This window comes from Erpetoichthys calabaricus, chromosome 12 (assembly GCF_900747795.2).
Source record: "Erpetoichthys calabaricus chromosome 12, fErpCal1.3, whole genome shotgun sequence".
Lineage (NCBI taxonomy): Eukaryota > Metazoa > Chordata > Cladistia > Polypteriformes > Polypteridae > Erpetoichthys > Erpetoichthys calabaricus.
In genome coordinates this window covers 41,043,483-41,061,910 of record NC_041405.2, presented here as the reverse complement: position 1 = coordinate 41,061,910, position 18,428 = coordinate 41,043,483, and the positions used below count along the sequence as shown (strand labels likewise).

The 18,428-nt window shown below is 39.0% G+C and overlaps 2 protein-coding genes across 2 annotated transcripts in view; one reads left to right on the top strand and one right to left on the bottom strand.

Moving 5' to 3' along the window:
- LOC127529743 (craniofacial development protein 2-like) overlaps positions 1–14,917 on the top strand; it is a 928,907-nt gene extending 913,990 nt beyond the window's left edge. The window contains exon 2 of the mRNA XM_051934401.1: positions 14,799–14,917. The gene's annotated coding sequence lies outside the window, so the exon portion shown is untranslated. The remainder of the gene's footprint in view (positions 1–14,798) is intronic.
- Positions 1–18,428, bottom strand: part of col4a6 (collagen, type IV, alpha 6) — a 542,265-nt gene that overhangs the window by 449,329 nt on the left and 74,508 nt on the right. The gene's annotated exons all lie outside the window — the stretch shown is intronic.

The following is an 18,428-nucleotide window of genomic DNA, read 5'->3' as shown; positions in this document are numbered from 1 at the left end:
TTTCAGCATTTTTAGACGAGCGTCTGTATCGTCTAGGTGTGCGAACAGCCCCCCTGCTCAATCCCCCTACGCCAGGATCAGAAAAAGTCAGCGGAAGAGAGAGAGAGAGAGAAAAGTAAGCTGGGTAGCTTCTCAGCCATCTGCCAATAGCGTCCCTTGTATGAAATCAACTGGGCAAACCAACTAAGGAAGCATGTACCAGAAATTAAAAGACCCATTGTCCGCAGAAATCCGCGAACCAGCAAAAAATCCTCGATATATATTTAAATATGTTTACATATAAAATCCGCGGTAGAGTGAAGCCGCGAAAGGCGAAGCGCGATATAGCGAGGGATCACTGTAGTTTCTTTGCAAATATGAGCATGAATTTCATGGGTTCAGTTGGTACTTTTCTATTAGAACTTTAGTGCTACATTGGTTAAATAGCACAGTGGCTGAACTAATAATAATAATAATAATAATAATTCTTTGCATTTATATAGTCTAAAACATACCTGTTTTTTTTAAAGGAAAGAGATATGTATACAAATTAAGCAATGAGTAACAGTGGAACTATATTGTTTTTTTGGCCTTAAAGTGAAATTGTAGTTATATTTAAATACATGATGCTATTATAAATAACAACTAACAATTAAAAACTGATTGTATTCTGAAATTTTGCTTCAAGCATATGATTTGTCACTATTCTCAGAACCTTCCTTCTCTTTAATGGGACCCAAATTATCATAAAAATTGAGGGGTCAAAAATGATAGACTACAACATAAAAAGTAACGCAACAATAACAAAAATAACAACAACAGTACTATTACTACTACTAATAATAATATATCATTCTACACCAGCTATGTCTAGATTAATGACACTCTTCACATTTGTTTCTGTGTTGCTTTGAGGCTCTCCATAAAAGCTGTGATGCATGTGAAAAGTGGTCCATGGCGCTGTGTGGCTTTATGAATAAATAAATAATGGACATATGTACACTGGAGAGTACAGCAGCTGCGAGAAATCGTCTGCAAAGACAGCTCGTGTCTGGATTGGTGCAAGGCGGTAAGCCAGGCAATGCATTGCCTTGCCAGCTTGAGCGGATTGACTGATTGTCTTGTTATCAGCCCAGGGTATCAATTAGGCAATCACACATGCAACTCTCTGCAGTGTATAAAAATGCAGGATTGGAGAAGGGAGGAAAAACCAAGGAAAGAGAAAAAAAGAGCACTAAAACCAACCCAAAAGAGCAGCATTGGGATGAAGAGGGACCACCATGTAGCTAGTATGGGGGAAAGGCAGAGTGCTCATTGGTCCTGTGACAGAGTGAAGGACCGGCACTCTATGTAAGGACTGTCCAAACTGATTGTTCAGAGGAGTGGGGAGAAGGTGAGGAAGTTGTGCTGGGCTCATCCAGGAGTGAAAGGAACATTGACCCAATGACTGTAATGGTTTTTATTCTCATTTTAAGTCACTCCACTCTTTTATTGGATTATTTATTTATTGAAATTTAAAAGCAGAGCACTTTTGATCACTGGTTTGGTTATGGACTAATTTTAATAAAAGCACTAGCACACTTTGCACCTACCCATTGCTTTGTGTGTGTTTGTCCTGCCAAGCTCATTCCAGTCATGAATATCGATGGTCTCAGGTTCAAGAGGCTCCCAGAGAGAACCGGTAGTGGGGGGCCAACCCACACTGTTACAATGCAATGATTTGATTGGATGGTGGTATTGTACTCTTTGCTTACAATCCCATGTAAACAGGAATCATAGGTAAATGTTTAAAAAAATCTTCATACTTTAATTTAGTTGAACTTTAAGATTATTAGTCCAGTCAGGCTATTTAAGGGACCTACATTAAACTTATATATTTATGTGCAAGGGACTGTTTTGGTAACATTACAATTGTATTATTACCATCACTGTAAACAACATCTTTGGCAGGTGCTCTTAATAGATATAAATTGTAATATATTCTAGTTTGTATAGGAGTTCTATTTTTTTTGTCATGTGCTTTAAAACATTAAGGAATATTAGGGCAATGTGGAAGTTTTGAAACACTAACTAAATGATCTTGTAAACAGTGCAGCTGGGTGAGGCACCAAATCTCAGTGACCTTGAACTGGATACACCAGTCAGAAAATGAGTAGCTGGATGGACAACTATAGCTATGATCAAAACAAACCTAAGGTAAATGCGAAGCTTCCTTTATTTTATCTCTGCTGTGTATGGTGCTGCATTAAAAAGCAAAATGTATCCCCACTCACTTATTTTGCTTAACACACATCACACTCTAAAAGTATGTACAAAGCATTCAAAATTACTTGTAATTCTGTAATGGCATAAAAGAACCTCACCCTTTTTTGCCTTAAAATCATAACGGGTCTATTTACTTTATTAAATGAAACCATGCAGGAATTTTATCTAATAGATAGGATACCTGTAATCTCATACTGATATTCAAATCAGGAAGCACTTCTTGAGGTGCAATGGCAATTAAGACAGCTTCTCTTGCTTTATCTTGTACAGTGTTCCTCACTCTCTCTCTTCTTGCACATGCTTGCCAATATCTGCTTTCTGTGCTTCCTCGCCTACTACTCAGTAAATATTCAAGTACTTCTACTGTGACACATAGCACAGGTTGATAACCACTGCTCTATGCCTATCTTTCATATCACACACCTTTAATATCAAGACTGAAAACTCTTTTTAAAGTGCATCTAATTCTCCATCATGCCATGAAGAAAAGATTTGTAAAGCATGAAACATTTTCACTGATTTGCTCCCTGAAACTTCATCTATGTATTTCCATTCTAAAGTCAGTCATCAAAGTTTGCATCTTGCTACTGAGAATTGATGTCTGCTGCAACATTAGATTCTTCTGTTCATCCGTATCTGCCTTATTAATAGAAAAATGCCTTTGTTAGGTAAGGGGAGTTTTCATCAGCAATTTGAAATCTTCATAGTGTGAAATAAGGAAGCCATAACTTACTAAAGCCACACAATGAAGGTGAATAGCTACTTCCTTTTATTAAGTAAGAATTTAAATGCAGGGAATTAAGAAAAAATTAAACAGTGAAGCATGTTAAGTGGCCTTCTACAAAATATTACATTACTCCATCAAGTTCTCAATTTTTATCCACAGATCTCTAAATGAAGATTTTTATGAAAGAACACAAAGAAAGTAAGATACGATATAGTAGTTACATTTAACAGCCAAACTAATAATACTGAATATTCCTACACGTTAACAAATAAGAGAAATATGGTTTTGGTAGGGGCAGCACAGTGTCGCAGTGGTAGCGCTGCTACCTCGCAGTAAGGAGACCTGGGTTCGCTTTATCGGGTCCTCCTTGCGTGGAGTTTGCATGTTCTCGCCGTGTCTGCGTGGGTTTCCTCCGGGTGCTCCGGTTTCCTCCCACAGTCCAAAGAAATGCAGGTTAGGTGCACTGGCGATTCTAAATTGTCCCTAGTGTGTGTGTGTGTGTGTGTGTGTTCTATGGTGGGCTGGCGCCCTGCCTGGGGTTTGTTTCCTGCCTTGCGCCCTGTGTTGGTTGGGATTGGCTCCAGCAGACCCCCGTGACCCTGTAGTAAGGATATAGCGGGTTGGATAATGGATGGATGGATGGTTTTGGTAGTAGGTCTGTAGTAATAAGAAAAAGCCAAGGTACAGACATAATCTGAATAACATGATTGATGCTGCCTTGTAAATTTTCAATTTTTTCAAATTTGCTGAATTTGTATTCATTCAGCAGATTTTTTTCATCCAAACAACTCTGAAAATAACAGATGCAATAACAAAAAACATCAGGACAACAGTATAAGTGTTAAGTTATACTATAGTTGACAAGTTAACTGGGTACATTACATTTTATGTACAGCAAAACTACAGAAAATACAATAACTGCTGTACTGTACACTTAAGAATAAGCTGGAAATTGGAAAAAAAATCATGTTCTAATTATTATAGAATGTCAATGCACAGAAATCATTACCCAAACAATTCAAAACTTTATATAATTTTAAACTTTATAACAAGTCTCAGCTTCACACTAGCAATGTAATCAGCCATTAATGTTTATAACTGATTTTCAATGTAAGCAAAGATCAGAAAATGCAATTATTCATTCATCAATTTCTAAATACCTTGAAATTTAAGGTCTTACTGAGCCAAAGCGCATCCTGACAGCATTAGGACAAGGAAGGAACTAACCTTAGTCAGGGCTCACTCACATACACTAATACACCCTCACACATTGTCAATTGAATTTAAGCATTAATGGAGTGGAATTTGCTAAGACAACTGGGTAGAAATGATTTTGCCAAAATACTGTATTTGAAATAATAAACATTTAACATAATTTTGTTAAATCTAATCCAAACAGACAATGGTTTTAATTTAAATACTTAAAATGTAATCTTTAATATATTTTAGAATGCTTAAGTTGTCAAAAAGCATATTGGGCCTCACCATGGGTTATTTCAAATAGATCTAAGCCAATATTATGAATTGTTTATATTTAGAACACACATGTAGTCTAAAACTGTTGGAGGATCAGCAGAGATTCCTTGTCTAGGTTTGTATTAATAAACATCCTTAAACAGGTTTTATGGTATAAACCTTTTAAAGGCTACATAAAACATGTGAGTCATAGTTGAAATATACAACATCCAGTCTTCAGATAAAAATTTTTAAACAAATCACAAATAAACTCAAAATGTACAGTGTGCTGCTTATGTTAATTGTAATGTTTACCAGGGTCAAATACTTATCACATCAATCAGTATTTGTTTTTGAAGGAAAAGTGTCTTTTTGTGCCAATATTAACAAAAACTATAACTAAAAACCATAGCTGTTTTTCATCCATCCATCCATTTTCCAACCCACTGAATCCGAACACAGGGTCACGGGGGTCTGCTGGAGCCAATCCCAGCCAACACAGGGCACAAGGCAGGAACCAATCCCGGGCAGGGTGCCAACCCACCACAGAGCTCTTTTTCATGTTTTCTTATTTAGATGTAAAAAGGAGAAAACAAGCCAACTGCTTTAACAGTGTAACAGAAAGTCTAAATTACATTTTTTTCTACTAAATGTAAATAGCTTAAAAAAGATCCCAACATGATAAAAATCTGAAATCTAATAAACTGCTTAATGAGTACATTATTCACTTATAAAGAAATATCAAAACCCCATCTGCATATATCTTGTAAAGGAAAAACTAATCGCATACTAAAAAGAAAAGCATGTTAAAGTTTATTAGTAATTTTAAACTGGTCCTGTGTGAGTCAGTGCTTAATAAAGGACAGATCCCTGGCTCAGAAATGATTTTTGTTTTGTGCCTAATGCTGCCATGACAGGTTAGCAATTTTTTATACATTTGTAAGATATAAAACATATAATTTTAAGAAATGTTATAAGACTGAATAACAGGAATGATTCTTTGCAAGAATGATAGGTTTAAAGCAGTTACACATTACTTTTTTATAGAAGAGAATAGAATATATTTTATTGTCATTGCATTGAGAACAATACAACGAAATTTAAAACAGCTCTCCCAGACATGCTTTCATCACTCACACACATATCCTCACACATACCCAGATAAAAAACTGATTGGATTTGTAAAATAATGTAAAAAATTATAATTAAAGGGCATAAAATATTAAAAGTGCATTTCAGTAATTACACACAGTTTCTCACATGAAAACAAGTCCAAGGCTATTAAGATTGTGAAAGTGAAAGTAGGGACAATGGGAATAGAGGGCCAAGAATTAAGTTCTTGGACAGCTGAGGGGTAAAAGCTGTTCCTCAGTCTCGTGGTATGGCACTTCAGGGCCCTGTTGCGCCTTCCAGAGGGTAGCAATGTGAAGACATGCTGGAAAGGGTGAGTATTGTTGCTGATAGGCCTTGCTGTAACAGCGTGACCTGTTGATGTCTTTCAGAGGGGGGAGGAAGAGTCCAATGATTTTTTGTGCTGTGTCGACAACCCTCTGGAGGGCTACCCTGTCTGACTCCGAACAGTTTGCAAACCATGCCAGGATGGAGTAGGTTAGTAAGCCCTCTATTGAGCAGTGATAAAAAGTCTACAGCAAAGTGGCAGATATGTTGTTTTCCTCGGTAAACTAACGAAGTGCAGTCTTTGCTGGGCCTTCTTCACTGCAGCAGTGGTGTTTATACTCCATTTTAGGTTACTGTTGATGTGGGTCCCTAGAAACTTAAGACTGGTCATCTGGTCCACCTCTTGGTCTGCTGTCCTGAATGGCAGGTCCACATCCTGTTTCTGCCTGAAATCCAGGATGAGCTCCTTTGTCTTTTTGATTTTTAAGGACAGGTTATTTACGGCACACCATCCTGTCAGTCTAGAAACTTCATCCCTGTAAGCGGTCTCATCGCCATTTGAGATGAGACCCATGACCGTTGTGTTGTCCGCAAACTTGATGATTGTGTTTGTGGGATGAATGGCCATGCAGTCATAGGTATAAAGGGAGTATAGAGTAGGGCTTGCAGACACCCTTGCGGTGCTCGCTGTACTAAGTGTTAGGACTTTTGGAGGTGTGGGGACCAAGTCTCACTGTTTGTGGCTGGTTAGTCAGGAAGTCCTTAATCCATACGCACAGATGTTCGTGGATGCCCAGGTTCTGAAGCGTCCTGACTTGTGTCCTGGGGACAACTGTATTAAAGGCAGAGCTATAATCCATGAACAGCAGTCTCACATATCCTCCTTTCTGCTCTGTAAGACACTGCAATGTGGAGCACAGTGTTTAACACAAGAATCCCTGAAGCCTACGAAAAAACTTGTAATCCCGGCCCACCTTAAATCCATTTGCACCTCTCCAGCACAAGCAGCAAGCAGCCTGCTATCCCATCCCACTACCGCCGGAGCTCATCTCGGTCAAAAAAGTTCTCCCAGCTCAAGTCTCCTTTATCTACATGTTTGAGTTGCACTGGGTAAATAATATATAGTTATTTGGAACGCATGCATTTCATGTGTGTTCCGTGTCTACAATGATCGGATGACAGGAAATGCGAGAAATGCAAGAAATGTTGAACAAATACCTAAAATAGAAACTTTTTTCATGTTATAGTACTAACGAAAAAATTTTGACATGAAGTGTATAATGTGTGAAGACTGAAGTCCAAATATCAAATAAACACTTTCACAAAAGGTACACATATAACAAAACAAGTGCGCTTTTATTCAAGAATATAACTGAATTAAAAGAAATTAGGTTAGAGTACAACAGCGTATATGACCTCTTTGGTGGCATTGAAGTAAGAACTGCTGACTCATAATCAAGAGGTACTGGGATCAAATCTGGGTGCCCTCCAGAATTATCATTTTGAGCAGGAGCTGCTTTTATTGTTACTATTTTGATTTGATTTGAGTATTGATAAATGGGTTTCGGTTTTTACATTTTGACAGCAACATGTAAATTGAATAATTTATTTTTCTTTGACTACTTTCTTGAATAAAGGCACCCTTGTTTAGTTATACCTTTAGTTAAAGTATTTGATATTTGAACTTCCGTCTTCACACATTATATATTTCACGGCAGCACTTTATTAATTTTTATCATAACAAAGAAAAACAGACTTGAGCTGGGAGAACTTCAACAGTGTTGGTGGGGGATGGGATAGCAGGCTGGATGCTGCATGTGCTGATTGACACATTTGCAAAACAAAGATGCTGATGGAAAGGTGTGAAGGAATTCAAGGTGGCCCGTGTTGCAACTTTTTTCGTGGGCTTCAGGAATTTCAGTGTTAAGTGTCCTAGCGCGCTAGGGAAGCATCTGACAACTCTGCTAAACCAATTATTGTGACCAAATAATGTGATCTAAGCTGTGAGACAACAGTGCTAATACCTGCACCACCATACCATAAACAACAAAAAACTCAAAATAAATGATAACCACTAGTGATGAGCAAACTCCATGGTGTTTACTTCACCTTGAGTTTGGAGAAATCACATAAGTGTTCACAAATATCACTGAAGTTAGCGAAATGCATTGAAGTCAATGGGAAAGACTAACTGAACTACATTTGACTGGATTATAATGATGCAATCATCTTTAAAGTGTACCTGAGGGCTAGGGAAACATCTCCCAAATATACTGGACCGATTATTGTGGCCAAAAAGGTGACCTGAGCTGTGCGGCTGAAGTACCAACCACTGCACCTTTGTGCCTCTGTGAGATCAAAGAAGAAAAAATACAGAGAAACACAATCATATATTTCATGAAAGCAGAGATGCCAAAATCATCGTCAAAAGTCAGAAAAAATATGAAGGTCTGTTAAAGGCAGAAAATTCAAAGTGCCATGTCATAATGGCTTGTTCTATTTTTTGAAGTCACGCTTAAGGCTATCCAAACCATCTGTACTCATGATTTGCACTTTTTCTTCTATCAAAAAGATAGAAGCCTCTCGTGAATAGTAATAAATCTTTCAACATTACAGTAATCCCTCCTCCATCGTGGGGGTTGCGTTCCAGAGCCACCCACGAAATAAGAAAATCCGCGAAGTAGAAACCATATATTTATATGGTTATTTTTATATTGTCATGCTTGGGTCACAGATTTGCACAGAAACACAGGAAGTTGTAGAGAGACAGGAACGTTATTCAAACACTGCAAACAAACATTTGTCTCTTTTTCAAAAGTTTAAACTGTGCTCCATGACAAGACAGAGATGACAGTTCCGTCTCACAATTAAAAGAATGCAAACATATCTTCCTCTTCAAAGGAGTGCGCATCAGGAGCAGATAATGTCAGAGAGATAGAGAAAAGCAAACAAATCAATAGGGCTGTTTGGCTTTTAAGTATGTGAAGCACCGCAGCACAAAGCTGTTGAAGGCGGCAGCTCACACCCCCTCCGTCAGGAGCAGAGAAAGAGAGAGAGAGAGAGAGATAGAGAGAGAGAGACAGAGAAAAACAAACAATCGAAAATCAATACGTGCCCTTCGTGCTTTTAAGTATGCAAAGCACCGTGCAGCATGTCCCTTCATGAAGCAGTTGCACAGAAGGTAGCAACGTGAAGATAATCTTTCAGCATTTTTAGACGAGCATCCATATCGTCTAGGTGTGCAAACAGCCCTCCCTGCTCAATCCCCCTACGTCAGGATCAGAGAAAGTCAGCGCAAGAGAGAGAGAGAGAAAAGTAAGTTGGGTAGCTTCTCAGCCATCTGCCAATAGCGTCCTTGTATGAAATCAACTGGGCAAACCAACTGAGGAAGCATGTACCAGAAATTAAAAGACCCATTGTCCGCAGAAATCCGCGAACCAGCAAAAAATCTGCGATATATATTTAAATATGCTTACATATAAAATCCGTGATAGAGTGAAGCCGCGAAAGGCGAAGCGCGATACAGCGAGGGATTACTGTATTATTTCATAGTCTCCTGTGTTTGGAGGGGGGTGCATCAGGCTCCTTCAATGTTTGTTTTTTTATCTCCATGTGGCTAATTATGCATGCATAGGGCACACGCCTCCTTCTCTTATACTGACATGGAACTTGAAGATAAACCTGCACATTTGATGACAAGCGGAGATAACTTGCTATTTATGTTGTAAATGTTTCATTAAAATAAAATTTTGGGAATCTGCATTATTTACTTATCTTTACTACCACTAAGGTCTACAAAGTCTGTAATGCAGATGATCAGCATTATATACCCAAGGGGTGGTCTCATCCAATGTTGGCTGTTACAACTCAGGGAGATGTCGTAATGGCCTCAGACAGCATTTTGGGGCTCTGAGGAAAATAGTTCTCCTAAACTGGCCGAATTAGCAGTAAATAATTCGATGAACAAGGGCAAAAACAAACGCAGCAAATTCGCTGCAAATAATGCTTTGGTGAAATTCATTGATCAACACTAATAATCACAAACAAAATGCAACAGCTGGCCACAAACTAGTCATAAGTAAAAAGCTATATCATTATGCTCATAGTTCCAAACTAAGGGCACTCATTGACTTACCACAAAGCGATAGCGTGGGTCTGGCTTGTTTCATTGTTTGATGTGGCTCTGGTTGAAGCAAGGACATTGGTTTTGTTTCCAATTTATCTATGTATATACTTTACACTTTTTTCTTACACAAAAAAGGAGGAAACACTTTCTAAATATCAATACAAAATATTATTTCACAGAGTCTCTTGTGTTTTCTGAGAAGGGGAGGGGGAGAGCTCATGTAAGAGTTGTTTAATCTCATAGAAAATTAGCCATGTGCGGCTGCATGCTAGTAAATACCTTCAATAAATTTGAAAAAATAAGTCATTTTTTTGTGGTTACCCTACTGTATATAATCACCGCAGCTAAAATAACAAAATCTGCGATACAGAGGTGATAAACAATTCTCACTCATAACAAATGTCTATCTAAAATGTCTATCCAAAAGTAAAATAGATAATTCACAGTGATGGGTATACATGGTATACTCAGTCTCCTATGCGTTAATTAATTTAGATCACTGAAATAAACTGAGTTGTCTAAAATAATTTAAGAGATTATATGACATCTTGGTAAAATAATACTGTTTGCAATAACCAACGATTCCTGTTTGCCGTAGCCTCACAAGTGTATGCAAATAAGGCAAACGTTCCATCAAATCAATGAACATTATACTTGAAACTCCACATCACCTTTTAGCAAAGCAGTCATAGCCTGCAGCGCAATGCAGTGTTGTTTTTGTTACTATTACTGTATTATTTATGTTGTAGTGAAAGCAAAGAAATATTTTTTTTTAAAACAATTGTGATAACCAAGCCAATAACCATCTAGTATAGTAATTAATGTACATCAGCATCCTTTATGTAAACTGTGAACATGATTTACAAGTATGCACAAGACATAAAACAACAGGTAACACACTGATCAGTTTTTGGAGCACCAGGAAACAATAGTTTATTAGCTATTTCTGTTATAGGGACAACTAAGTTCTTAAAAAAGTAAAAAGAATGTCAAAATGTTTCCAAAACACTATACTGCAATCAAGTAGATTTAAATGGTGCCTTTCTTTATCATTAACGGCAAGTTCTTTTTTATCTACTGTTAAGTCTGTATTAGAAATGGATAAAACATTGCAGTTAACTGTAACATTCTGAAGCATAAAAAATTCATGAAAAGGATGGAATTTGGTTGTGTACATTTTCATAGTATATTTATCTATAGTGCTGATACTATTTTATCAGTTCATCTTGTTTTGAAAAGGCACAATTAAAATGTTTTAAATTATTATCACTGTTTGCATTTTCTAAAAAATAAAATGATTTTGAATTTTCTCTGTGAGGATGTAAGCCTGAAAGCACACTTCATGTTCACACACAACAGAATAATAACAGTTTAAAAGTAAAAAAAAAATCCAAATGGTGTTGAAATTAAATTCCATCCTTTAAGAAATAACAGTCGCTAAGGCTAGACCTGCATGTAAACACTGTTCATTGAGAAAGACGACATTTCAAACTTTCACTGCTTCCCATGCTGGATTTTCACTTGTAGCTCTCCATTTAAATCTTTTCACTGCTCAACCTGCTGGATTTTTAAGCAAATGCAATCACAGTTCATAAAATTTCTGAAACAGTATAAATTGCATGTGGTCAGTACATGCAGCGTAATGCAGGATGCAGGACGATGGTGTGCCCTGCTTATTCTGCATGGATGCAGCGGTATATAGTGTTACATGCAGTGAGAGATAAGAGAGCTCAGAGAAGGGGATTCTGATTTTAAGTGACAGCACACCTCCCAGGACAAGGGTAATATAGGTAAGGTTTAAGAGGGGGTAGAATTGAGGAGAGTCCTCACACCATGGTGACAAGTGAAGCTGAACAGTAGAATTACCTTGCAGTGGCTGTTTTTTTTTTCTTCAATAACCCAGAGACAGATAGAACTGGCTTAACAACTTATATATTTGGGCAACTGGGAGAGTTCCTAGGGACAGGAAAAAAACAAAACAATGCTTCAAAAGCATCCCAATAGCTGGGTGTGCTCATCTGCAATTGACCGTTTAATTAAAATAAAAGTTCTTGCAAATAAATAAATAACGAAAGTGTTGACATCCTAAGCACCTGCTTTCTTTACAGTATGTGGGCCTATTTGGTAAAATGAAATCAAAAGATGTCAGCATGGTGCAGTTTCTCAACCCGTGGTCCGCCTCTCTTGAACATTATTTTGCCTTGCTTCACATGTTCCTGGATGCTAGCGATATACAATGTCAAATCTCTGGCAATGTCTCCACACGTTATATATAGCAGATGTTTATCAAGCTTGTAATCTGTGTGTCTGTTAAATCTGTTTGTCAGACTATTTTAAAATGATTTATGAGTATTTCACATCAAACAAAAATGGTATAAACAATTTCAAATTGTGCGCAATTACAGATATACACATAAACCCAGCCACAGGGGATGCACAAACCAGTGTGTTTTTTCGTGCTGGTCCCAAGCCCGGATAAATAATAATAATAATAATAATAATTCTTTGCATTTATATAGCGCTTTTCTCACTACTCAAAGCGCTAAGCAATTGCAGGTTAAGGGCCTTACTCAAAGGCCCAACAGAGCAGAGTCCCTATTGGCATTTACGGGATTTGAACTGGCAACCTTCCGATTGCCAGTGCAGATCCCTAGCCTCAGAGCCACCACTAAATGGGGAGGGTTGCGTCAGGAAGGGCATATGGTGTAAAATTTTGCTAAATTAATATGTGGACAACAATAAAAATTTTTATGCCGGATCAGTCGAGCCCTGGGTTAACAACGACCGCCACCGGTACTGTTAGCCAACAGGGTGCTGGCAGAAATTGGGCTACTATTGACCGAAGAAAGAGAAGAAGAGGGGGGAGACATATCCAGAGGCAGGAGAAGAGGAGGAAGGTAAAGAGAGTGGAACTGAGGGTAGGAACTTTGAATGTTGGCAGTATGACAGGTAAGGGGAGAGAGTTAGCAGATATGATAGAGAGAATTAAGGTTGATATATTGTGTGTGCAAGAGACTAAATGGAAGGGGAGTAAGGCCAGGTGGACCGGAGGTGGATTCAAATTGTTCTGTCATGGTGTGGATGGGAGGAGAAATGGGGTAGGAGTTATTCTGAAGGAACAGTATGTCAAAAGTGTTTTGGAAGAGAAAAGAGTGTCAGACAGAGTAATAATTATGAAGCAGAAAATTGGAGGTATGATGATGAATGTTGTTAGTGCACATGCCCCGCAAGTTGGGTGTGCGATCGATGAGAAAGAAGATTTTTGGAGTGAGTTGGATGAAGTGATGAACAGTGTACACAAGGGACAGAAAGTGGTAATTGGAGCGGATTTCAATGGACATGTAGGTGAAGGGAACAGAGGAGACGAGTAGATGATGGGTAGGTATGGTGTCAAGGAGAGGAATGAAGAAGGTCAGATGATAGTGGATTTGCCAAAAGGATGGACATGGCTGTGGTGAATGCATATTTTAAGAATAGGGAGAAACATAGGGCTACATACAAGAGTGAAGGAAGATACACACAGGTAGATTACATCCTATGCAGAAGAGTCGATCTGAAGAACATTGAAGACTGCAAGGTGGTGGCAAGGGAAAATGTAGTTAAGCAGCATAGGATGGTGGTCTGTAGGATGACGTTGGAGATCAGGAAGAGGAAGAGAGTGAGGGAAGAGCCAAGGATCAAATGGTGGAAGTTGAAAAAGGAAGACTGCAAGGTTGAGTTTAGGAAGAAGGTGAGACAGGCACTGGGTGGTAGTGAAGAACTGGCAAACAGTTAGGAAACTACATCATATATAGTAAGGGTGACAGCAAGAAGGGTGCTTGGCGTGACATCTGGACAGAGGAAGGAGGAAAAGGAAACCTGGTGGTGGAATGGGGAAATACAGGAGAGTATACAGAGGAAGAGGATGGCAAAGAAGATGTGGGATAGTCAGAGAGGTGCAGAAAGTAGACAAGAGTATAAGGAGATAAGGCACAAGGTGAAGAGAGAGGTGGCAAAGGCTAAAGAAAAGTAATATGATGAGTTGTATGAGAGGTTGGACACTAAGGAGGGAGAAAAGGATCTGTACAGATTGGCTAGACAGAGGGACAGAGGTGTGAAAGATTTGCAGCAGGTTAGGGTGATAAAGGATAAAGATGGAAACGTACTCATAAGCGAAGAGAGTGTGTTGAGCAGATGGAAAGAGTAGTTTGAGAGGCTGATGAATGAAGAGAACAAAAGAGAGAAGAGGTTGGATGATGTGGAGATAGTGAAGTGCAACTAATTAACAAGGAGGAAGTAAGGACAGCTATTAAGAGGATGAAAAATGGAAAGGCTGTTGGTCCAGATGACATACTTGTGGAAGCATGGAGGTGTTTAGGAGAGATGGCAGTGGAGTGTTTAACCAGATTGTTTAATGGAATCTTGGAAAGTGAGAGGATGCCTGAGGAGTGGAGAAGAAGAAGTGTACTGGTGCCAAAATTTAAGAATAAGGGGGATGTGCAGGACTGTAGTAACTACAGGGAGATTAAATTGATGAGCCACAGCATGAAGTTATGGGAAAGAGTAGTGGAAGCTAAGTTAAGAAGTTAGATGATGATTTGTGAGAAGCAGTATGGTTTCATGCCAAGAAAGAGCACCACAGATGTGATTTTTGTTCTGAGGATGTTGATGGAGTAGTATAGAGAAGGCCAGAAGACATTGCATTGCATCTTTGTGGACCTGGAAAAAACATATGACAGGGTGCCTGAAGAGGAGTTGTGGTATTGTATAATGAAGTAGGGAGAGGCAGAGAAGTACATAAGAGTTGTACAGGATACTGTATGTATGAGGGAAATGTGACAGTGGTGAGTTCTGTGGTAGGAGTGACAGATGCATTCAAGGTGGAGGTGGGATTACATCAGGGATCGGCTCTGAGCCCTTTCTTATTTGCAATGGTGATGGACAGGTTGACAGACGACATTAGACAGGAGTTCCTGTGGACTATGATGTTTGCTGATGACATTGTTATCTGTAGCGAGTGTAGGGAGCAGGTTGAGGAGACCCTGGAGTGGTGGAGATATGTTTTAGAGAGGAGAGCAATGAAAGGTCAGTAGGAACAACACAGAATACATGTGTGTAAATGAGAGGGAGGTTAGTGGAATGGTGAGGATGCAGGGCATACAGTTGGCGAAGGTGGATGAGTTTAAATACTTGGGATCAACAATACAGAGTAAAGGGGATTGTGAAGAGAGGTGAAAAAGAGAGTGCAGGCAGGGTGGAATGGGTGGAGAAGAGTGGCAGGAGTAATTTGTGATAGACGGGTATCAGCAAGAGTGAAAGGGAAGGTCTACAGGACATGAGTGAGACTTGCTATGTTATATGGGATGGAGACGCAGTGGCACTGACTAGAAAGCAGGAGACAGAGCTGGAGGTAGCAAAGTTAAAGATGCTAAGATTTGCACTGGGTGTGACGAAGATGGATAGGATTAGAAATGAGTACATTAGAGGGTCAGCTCAAGTTGGACAGTTGGGAGACGAAGTCAGAGAGGCGAGATTGCGTTGGTTTGGACATGTGCAGAGGAGAGATGCTGAGAATATTGGGAGAAGGATGCTAATGATAGAGCTGCCAAGGAAGAGGAAAAGAGGAAGGCCTAAGAGAAGGTTTATGGATGTGGTGAGAGAGGATATGCAGGTGATGGGTGTAACAGAACAAGATGCAGAGGACAGAAAGATATGGAAGATGATGATCCGCTGTGGCAAACCCTAATGGGAGCAGCTGAAAGAAGAAGAAGAAAAAGACAGGTCTTCATCTAGGTCCAGGGAAGGTCCTTCACAGTCTAAAGTCCCTCTTCATTCCAGTTAGCAGGTACAGAAGTACTCAGGAAATGATAATCAGAAAATAGATATTTGTAGAATTAAGTCATGTTTCATGGATAGTAATCTGCAATTACAATTATTTTGTGCCATCACTCACTTGTCTTCAAGCTGTAAGAATTAATTTTCTCTAGGCAGCAGCAGGAAGCTCAATAATATAAGCATTTGTTACTCATGAAAAGTTCATTTCATTTAAACAGCTGTTCAAGTAAATTGTAGATGGTCTTTTTAATTATCAATTAAATAATCATGAGAAGGAGCATATTGTTTTTGTTCTTGCTAATTGTAAAAAAGGTGTTCTAGTTTCTCTGTGTTGAGTATTTGTTCATAGATATACACATATAGATGCTGTAGTGACTTCTGTTCTTTTTAGTAACAATACGTCTTATGTACCTGCCATATACAAGCAATCAAGATCAGCTTGTAAATTCATTTGGATTTATAAAGACATGTTGAGTCTAGGGCTGGGTGATTTGGGCTAAAATCAAAATCTCGATTAATTGAACATTTTAACTCGATTACGATTAATGAACGATTATTTTATTTATTTATTTATTTTTTTGCCCTCATAGTTCACTGACAAGTTTTGTACAGTAAATATGCTCACATATTACAAGTGAGAGATTTTTGAATGAAGGGTGCATTACTTGATTTTAAAATAATTGAAGGAAACACACTATCTACTATATGTGATTATTTATTGAACATCAATGTTGAACAACTGAAATTAAAGCACACATTGCCTAAAACGAACAGTCACTTTGTTCTTATAAAAAAAGTCAAAATAAATAACTTGCACTTTTGGAAACAAAATAAATTATTTTCAATGTTTTTCTTATTAAAAGTAGAAAATAAGCAGTATCTCTTCTAAATAAAATAACTCTTATATATCCTGTAAATAATATTTTAAACAGTGCATTTCTTGCATCTTCTGTAAACAAATATTTTAATGTTGTAATGAAAATAGAACTCTCTAAACACTGTTGCATGAGGTGATCTTAGCGATCTTGTCATGTCACTATATGAACATGAATTTACTCTAAGTTCTTACTAAGAAACACAAGCATGTTAACCTTTTCAGGTTTCAGGCAAGACCTGAGGCATGTAACAATGTTTCCGCCCGAACTGAAAACCCGCTCTGATGGGGAGCTAGTAGCTGGTATGCAGAGATACTTTTTTGCCACCTTACTTAGAGTGGGAAAGTGTACATGATGCTTCCTCCACCAGTCCAGTGGATTTGCCTCACTATCCAGCATGGGGGACACCAAATAGCTGCTCATCTCTGCTTCTAGCGATTCCTGAAGTGACAGAGTGGGTGTAGCTGAACTTGCTGAAGGTGTTGCCTCACTCCCTTTAAAAAAGCTTCCTAATGACCTCTTTTGCTTTTATGCTATTATATTTAACTAAGCTGACGTGTACTTACCAATTGCAAGGTGTAGGCGGTGTCCAAAACACTGCTGTCGTAACCATCCATTAAGCGCAGCAGCTTTGACAACATTAGCACCGTTGTCGGTTGTAATGGCTGAAAGTTTTTCTTCCGCGAGGTCCCATTCAGAAAGCATATCTTTCAGACCTTGCGCAATCATATCTGCCATGTGATCGGCTGGAAAATATGCCGTCTCAAGGCATCTCTGGCGCAGCTTCCAATCGTCGTCAATGTAGTGCAAAGTAAGGCTCAAGAATGGGTCCATCGTCCTACTTGACCAGAGATCAGATGTGGCTGCAAAGTGTTGAACCTTTTTCAGTTCAGCAGCTACATTTTTACAACATGTCTTGTACATGTCTGGCAGCGCAGTTTTAGAAAAATGTGATCGCGATGGCACAGTGTATCTTCTGTCGAGAGTTTTAACGAGGTGTTTAAACCCGCTTCGCTCCACTGTAGCCAAGGGAGTCATATCCTTTGCGATGTAATAACAAATAGCGTCAGTTATTTCTTTCCATCTTCTTGAACTCTTCTCATACTGTGTGGCATTTGTGAACGCTTGTGTTATCGACATCAGCTTTGCGGAGGCACTTGTTGCTGGGCGCTTGTCAGTCTCTTTTTGGTTTTTTTTGAGCCATGCACTGTTCATATTCAGTAACGTGATTGTGCTTCAAGTGTTGAAACAAATTGGTGGTGTTACCTTTGGGCGTCAAAACTGTTTTTCTACAGTGTCTACATCTGACTTCATTTTGTTCGATGTCATCCTTACTGAAGCCAAAATGTGTCCAAATGACGGAGACTGCGTTTTTCTTTGGTACAAGCTGCTCTTGTTGCTCAGTTGTGTCAGTGTTTAAGCTCTCCATGCTCGACATGTCGGCGGAATAACTTAACATAACGGAGCAGGTTCACGTGACTCCACAAGCGGTAGTGTTTTTAAAGGGAAAGTAATCGAAATAATCGACCTGGAAAAATTTGATCGATTATAGGTTCTGAATGTCAATTTCGATTACTTTTTGATTAATCGCCCAGCCCTAGTTGAGTCCATCCATCCATCCTCTTCCGCTTATCCGAGGTCGAGTTGCGGGGGCAGCAGCTTGAGCAGAGATGCCCAGACTTCCCTCTCCCCGGCCACTTCTTCTAGCTCTTCCGGGAGAATCCCGAGGTGTTCCCAGGCCAGCCGAGAGACATAGTCCCTCCAGCGTGTCCTGGGTCTTCCCCGGGGC